Source organism: Montipora capricornis, chromosome 3, assembly GCF_036669925.1.
Source record: "Montipora capricornis isolate CH-2021 chromosome 3, ASM3666992v2, whole genome shotgun sequence".
Classification (NCBI taxonomy): Eukaryota; Metazoa; Cnidaria; class Anthozoa; order Scleractinia; family Acroporidae; genus Montipora; species Montipora capricornis.
The window spans coordinates 21964326-21971825 of NC_090885.1; the positions used below are offsets into that span (position 1 = coordinate 21964326).

At 42.2% G+C, this 7500-nt stretch overlaps 1 long non-coding RNA gene across 1 annotated transcript; it reads right to left on the bottom strand.

Moving 5' to 3' along the window:
* Positions 1-748: 748 nt before the first annotated feature.
* On the bottom strand, positions 749-3191 carry LOC138042559 (uncharacterized). Its single transcript, XR_011131021.1, has 2 exons — positions 3125-3191; positions 749-2977 (listed from the first exon to the last, which is right to left on the bottom strand). It is a non-coding gene; the product is annotated as an uncharacterized lncRNA (long non-coding RNA).
* Positions 3192-7500: the final 4309 nt, after the last annotated feature.

Sequence of the window (7500 nt, forward strand, 5' to 3'; positions counted from 1 at the left end):
CTGCCATCGACAACGAGTGTGACTTCGAATTTTGATTACTGCGCAGCCCGGCGTGCTCAACTTGTCCCGGCAAGATGGTCTGTGACGACTTTACATCGAAAAGTCGTAGCGAAAAGTATGAGTTTGTCAAAAGGAAATTGCATTTGCTTTTCGCCTTTTACTGTAGAGGAGTTCCACTAGCAAAAAGTGGAAACACCAGCAACTCATTCAGAACTGGTGCCGAAATGTGAACTTTATCCCATAATAGTATTTTCTGCTGACTGGAACTCGATCGTATTATACGCAGAGCACGACTTGGAGCAGGAATACAAGTTGTACTTGTTCTCTTTCTCGCACTCGTTGTTGATGCTAACATTATACACTTTATTTTTTTAATGAATGGTCGCGAGGGAAACAGTAAGTTTTGTTTTCCCGAAAGTCCTGATATTTCCTGCTTCGAAGTCGAGGGACAGGAGGGAAACATCAGGACTCAAGGGAAACAAAACTAACTAGTTTCTCGAGGGGCCAGACATCAAGTGCTTTGTTATATATTTAGACTTTTCCTTCAACAATCGCAGCAAAACATTCGCAGCGGCCGACAACTGCGGAGTTGTATCCCAGTCGGGATACATTCGAATTTGATCAGGGGCACGTGACCGAGAATCAACCAATCACAGTGCTCGTTTTGTTGAGTGAAAGTCTAGGTATATGGCAATCTCTATCACGTTCCCGCAATCATGTCTTCTCGCCACCGCTTTATATCTTCTGCTTTCTTTTTTTTTTTTTCAGTCGCTTTTACTATTGAGTGTATATCTACTTTCAGTTTTTGACGCCTCCTTTGTCGGCAAAAAGCTATCGCTTTCATAGACCACCGAAGCAACTTCCGAAGAAAATGGTACGGATCAGCTCTTTGTTTTCAAATGCGAGTCACCATGCCAACAATCGTTAGATGGGATCACGCGCGAGATAGCAGCAACACGCGACAAAGTGACTGATGCAAAAAGAGATCTCGTCTCGAGCGGGGTCTCGAGATTGTTCCACAAGCGTTTATTTTAATTTGTCGGACTAACACTATGAAGTTGTTAGTCACAACTGATATGGGAAAACGTTAATCAAAAGTTAGTGTAGAACGAATGCCAACAATGTGTATGCTTTTGAAAAACAAAGCGGCCACTTGAATTGGCAATTGTACCAACTGTCAATCAAGATTAAAATGCTCCCTAGGAATTCAAAAATGGAGTCCTCTTTAGGCCTTGTCCATGCTCGCACGAATTACAGGAACAAGCCGTAGAGTGTGTTTCGTAACCATGTCTAGCATCTGTTCGTAAGTAGCGACATGTGCGGAGTTCTTCCATCGCCGTCGTTTTGTTCTTCGGGTCGGAATCCGATCTTTCACTCGTTAGTAAAAACTCCAAAGGGTCTTTTCCTGCGAAGCTCGACGCTCTTGTTCGGGATGGTGTCCCTATGTTCCATGAATGAAGAACTTCATTCATAGTCACTTTAGGCAACTCTAACTCTCGAACACGGTCATCTATACTTACATCGCGTGACTCCTCAGTGCTCGTTAAGCGCGTGGAGGGCGAACAATTCAGACTGATTTTGCGTGGAGTCCTCGCAGCTCTTTCTGTCGCTAGTCCTTTCGGTTTCAGTGCGCTTTGATTCGCTATTGTCCTTCCTGCCTCAGAAGTAGATCCTTCAGTTACTTTTTCTCGCAATGAACCAAGTGAAACTGGCCTTGCTCGATCTCCATGACGCTCATCGTTATGAACTTGCAGCCGGGCATGATTCACCAAAGGGAACGGATAAAAGGTTTTAAATTTCATCCTCTTTTTTTCACTATCCTTCAGGTTACTGACGCTTTTGATGCTCACAGAATGTCCCGATGGTCTTTCCTTTGGATTGATTTTTGTCGAACGCACTCCAAGAACCGCGGGCATTCTAAGTCCGGGCGAAGCGTGCATGTTCCCGTCATGTTTCTGTCCCGGCGACCCACTCGATTCTTTATCGCGCGTTTTTGTTAAAGTCGATTTACCATCGCGGCCCTGAGCACGCGAAGGCCGAGATGATATCAGATGCTTCTTCACGTTTGCTTGACTTCCCGACATGTTCTCAGAAAACCGCCAAACGTGATAGTATTCACGCTTACTATTCCACGGTAAAAGACCGCAGCGCGTTGTGGTGATGACGACGTGCCTTGTTCTATCATCATGATATCACGGAACTGCTTTGTTTTGACACCTAATGACCCATGATGTGTAAATAAGATGGATCATATCGTTTGATATCTTATTTCACAGTTGGACAAACAACTTTGTTTCCAGCTTCTTGAGTTACATCTCTTTTTGTGGTTCACTAAGCAGGGCTATTTTTTTCTCTCGACGGAAAGAAAGTAGATGTTTCCTTTGCTTTACTTGGCGATGTTACAGAGATCAGTGGCTTTATCCTAACTGCATTACAAATCGCGTTCGCTGGTAACAACACTCTAAGCTTTCTCGAATGCGACAACGTCTGTTTTCCGTCTTAGCGACTTCAGTGTTAAACCTGTCTCTGTTTTACTTTAGATTAGAGAAAAAAATTTAGAGGAAATGTTCTAAACTGACAAGAATTCTATTTTTCTTGGTTTCTGGAATAATTCTTAACTGTATTGCCTTATAAAGCTCGCAGACATGAAGCTCATCTTTGTCTTGTCAACAAACCTTAGGATCATTCAAGTATCAAGTCACTATCAAATATTGACACTCACGTTATGGCAAAGTAATAACTTGAAATAGTCTTACATTATATTAATTGCAGTCGTTGAGGTGTAAAATTAAAACAAGGAAAACCTATTTGCGCTTTTATGTGAGTGTCAATACTTTGTACATTATAATTATTTTGTACCAAAACACGATAGATTTCAAGGCTACTGGCGTCACAACCAATCTCGTTCCCAGGGCCTTTCATCTCCCCACTGTGAAGGTTGCGTCATCACGTTTTCAAAAAACTGAAGGCTCCAAAGCTGCAACAGAAACCATGGAAAGGGAGCTGTTGCTATGGGTGCCTTGAAAACGTCATTGTCGTGTCCCCGTCTCAAGTGAGGCAGGTTTGAGATTATCTCTATGAACCGCAAGTTCAAATCATAGAACATTAAAAGCAAACAACAAACCTGGGGTGGCCATCACGCTACGCATGCGCACAACCATTTCACCTGATGGACAAATGTTTCGATCTTGTTAGGCTTCGTCGTGGCTTAGCTGTTATGATTGGTTGTCATTGGTCGCTATCATGTGACCACGTTGTGTTATAATTTGATGTTATGTAAAATGACTTGGACTCGGGAACTTGAAACGCTTGTGTACCTGTGTCTCTTATAGTCATAACAATAGCCAACTTACCACACCGGGTTTGGTGTCATGCTGTGTTCCCCTTGCCCACACTTATAAAAAGTCTATGAAATGAGAATCATCAAGGGTCTTCCCTTGTCATGGAATGGCAGAATTACCCAGAATTTTTTTTGGGCATGAACGAGGCAACTTGAGAAGCGCGCCCCCGCCGGAGAAAAAGTAAGAAGAAAATTTCTAGTCATATACTAAGGAGTAGCCCTAGGCCCAGTTGTTCAAACGATGGATAGCGCTATCCGCGCCGGATAAATCACTATCCAGTGGACAGAGCGACTTTCAATTGAGTGTCGTAAAACCAAAACCAAAGTAATTACTTTAGCCAATCAGAAAGGACGGAGACAATCTGGCAAACCATGCAATCAAAACTTGAAGTAATTACACGTAGCCGACACAAAGCGCGGGAAAATGTGCGCGCGCAAGCCACGATTGGTTTTGGTTTCACTTCTGATCGGTTGAAAAAGTGGCGCGAGAACTTTGAACCAATCACTGAGTGAACTAATCATAAACCAAAGCAATTTGCTAATTACTTTTGACACTCAATTGAAAACCACTCTAAGTCATAGTAAAACCAATTGCGCTATCCAATGGATAGTAAATTTATCCAGTGGATAGCGTTATCCACCTTTTGAAGAGCTGAGGCCTGGTGCGGTGCTGTTAACGTAGACTTTCGATTTCTGAACAAGTTTTTATCGTAGAAAATTGGCGACAAAGTAGTACCGGTACATTTTTGGTGTTGTTCTCGTAGCAAAAAACTGGCTTTTCGTGCTTTCTTGTCAAAAGAACGGTACATGTGTCATGTAGTGGAAATCAAGGCTCATCGTCGGGATTTCAGACTGTGACAACTGTCATACCAATTGCAATCAGTCGGTGCTATGAACACAGTATCACAACGTTTTGACTTTAGCTTAACTAGAAGCAAATATTGAAAGTAGTATCGGTATTTTCAACAAATATATGCGATGTTGGTATGCAAGGGGTTAATGCTCAGTGAGTTCAAAGAAATTTCTTCATGACGCCAAAGAAAGGAAGAGATCTCCTCAAATTGCGAGCTGAAACACACAGAGGCGAGGAGCCTTTTCTCGCAAAGATCCTAATCCCGGAATGTTTTTTTTTTACGAGAGATTTAGTATGCCGCTTGCAGAAAACGGCAGACGTACGGCTGAAATTTGACTTTTTCCAAAATGAAAGAACGGCTTGTTCAGCTCATGCATATTTTGCTTCTCGTCCACACTGTGATGTTGAGCAACGTCCTCAAAGAGAAACAAGTTGGAATAAGAATTTCATGCTTTTATGAAAAGCAGCAACCTGTCGTTTACCATTTTCCGTTTCTCGCAAACGCGTTGCTAAATCAGTGCTTGCCTTATAAAAGCCCAAGCGCATTCGACTCGTGCTCAACATAGCTGATTGGACTGAACTGCTCAGTCTGTGATAGGATGCATGCCTTTTTGAAATTATTTGTTTTAACATGGCAATGGTCAAAGTGTTTCAAAAAGTTAGTAATTTTTATTCATCAATTAATGATAATTATATCACATTAGTGACTTCTTTGCATATACATTGCGAGCCTGTGTAGTCGTCGTAAACAACTGAGCTAATATTTGATCGCGAAAATTGATTGTCGCTGGTTTCATTTTACTTCATTTCGAATTCATTTTCCTTTTCTTCTCAGTTACCACTGAATCTCGAATGTATCTACAACCCCTCACGGTTTCCATATTAGTTTGAGAGTCATGATCTCCGTGAGAATTGACAACCGTTCGAACTACGTTCCAATGTCTGCGATCTGTCTGCCACCTTTCCATGACTTGTTCCATTGAAATATATGGTAAACGCTCGCTACATTTATCGAGCTCCTTTTCTGCCTGGTCTATGATAATCTGAGAGGTAGTTTGTAGAATGCTTCTGCTTTGAGCTTTATTACGGATGCGTGCCATTGGCTGCGCAGCCGCAAGGTATAATTTGCGCTCATCTCGCGGAGACACTGGCGAAACGTTACCAGTCATCTCGACGGTTGGCTGCTGACGAAAAGAGGTGAAGTTGCGGAAGCGTTGTGATTGACTGCTTATGCTCAGGTCGCTCTTAATGTCATTTACTTCTGCCTCCGATGCAAGTTTGCGAGGATCAATATCATTCCATGTCTCCCCAATCTTATGTGCATTTAACGGACTTGGCACACCGACTCTCTTTTTATTCACATCGTCCTCTTCGCTGGCCACAAGCTTACCGATATTACCGTCGGAATTGTTCGGAGAGGGCGTCAACCTTTGAGGCGTAGTGGGTCTTGAGAGGCGATCTGCAAACTTGGCATCCAAGCTCGACCCCTGATCGCTCTGGGACCTAGGTCGTAAAGGAAGACGATTCTCCGAATTGATGTTCACAAATAATGAATTTGGAGTGCCTTTTGCAACAGAAGATGAAATTCGCATTCTCTCGATGGGGCTTGTGTTCGGAATCACTCCTACCTCCTTCAGAATAGATACACCATTCTCTGACTTTTCCCGTGTTCTAAAGACAACATCTCTTAGAGACTTTCGCGGGAATCTCATTGCTTTCGATCTGCTATTATCGGTTCGACGATCATCTGTGTTTTTCGATCGAAAATCTTCGTCTGACGACAACTTTTCGTCGGACGCTCGGTCATTTTCGTGAAATGATCGTGTCCTACTCAATGGCGCGAGATTTTTCCCAGAGCTGGTTTCAAGCGATAAATCAATGCGCTTAGGTTTATTTTTTCTGTTCTTGATGTTTGTCTTCTGGTCTCCTTTTACAGCGATATTGTTCTGTGCATTAACAGGTGCGATGTTATTCCTCCTATTGAATGATTCTGAATTGTCCGAGAACTCACTACTATCGTTATCTTCACCAAGAAATGAACAAACGGTATTTCTTCTTCGACCTGGAAAACGACTTGATGAAAGCCGGGAATCACCCATGTCCTGGGAAGACGATCTAGACATAGTTTCTGTGACACCCGCTGTAAGCTGAACGCTCTCATCACCCACATCTACTCCTTCTTTTCTTTTATCCAGTTTTCTTTGTTCAATTCCTTTTATGATCCGCGAAGAAATAATTGATCCGTTAGATGATTTTATCCTGGACTTCCTTTTCTTCATATCTTCGCTGTCGCTTCTATGATCGTAAACAGTCTCATCTCCGGATTGCAAAGCAAAATTTCTGCTTAAAAAATCTTCATCAATACTGCTATAATCTGAGAAATCTTTTTCTTCTTCACTGTTGCGAACTAAAGCTGACGTCTTCGTTGCCTCTTCGTTCATTGATTGATCAGTTCTCTTCACTTCTTTCCAGGTGGGCTTCTCCGACTGCTGATTATTTGTCTCGTCATCAAAACATGTCACCTGGATCACCGGCGCTGAACTCCATGAGTTTGGTGTCTTCATGCGTCCTTTGTTAACCCGCTCACTGATAATAGTCATCTGCTCCAAAACCTTACTAAATTGAGGTGAGTTTAACATGATGTTTGACATGACGTTTGATGTAATTCCTCTGGCCCGCAAAATGTACCGAGCACTCTTTTTCGTTTAATTCACCACTGGGTCGCTTGTTTTCGCAACGTAATACGGTTGAACAAAACGTTTGCCGTGTCAAGTTCAGAGCATGACGCATGTATTTTATTTTGAGGGCAAATAGTCGTGGAAACAACAAAGCATGAAAATGCTTCATTAGGCCAATTATTTCACTAAGTGAACTCTGAACAAAAGTTACTAGGGTGTATTATACGCGGGAAAGCCAATACAACAAAGTAGCCTTTATGAGCAGAAATAACAATGAAAGATGAATGCGACACGGATGAGGGACATAGTCAAGCGTTATGCAGAATTAATTGAGACTGCCTGCGAGTGACTGCCGCAAGATTTGTTTCGTCATCTATATACAAATCAGTTGTTGAAATGGCAAGTTCTAAAAAGGGTGGGAGCTTTGAGCCAATGACCATTTCCAAATTGAAGAAGTCATTATCGCCTGCCAAGCAAGGCACCTGCAACAACTTAGGACTTGGTTTGTTTTGAAAGCTATAAAGATTACTATCAAGTACTCTCGCAATCAAAGAAATGAAAGAAAAATGGCGGTAGCTATTTATTCTATTCTTTGATATCTATTTCGGTACACTTCGAAAATAAAAGGC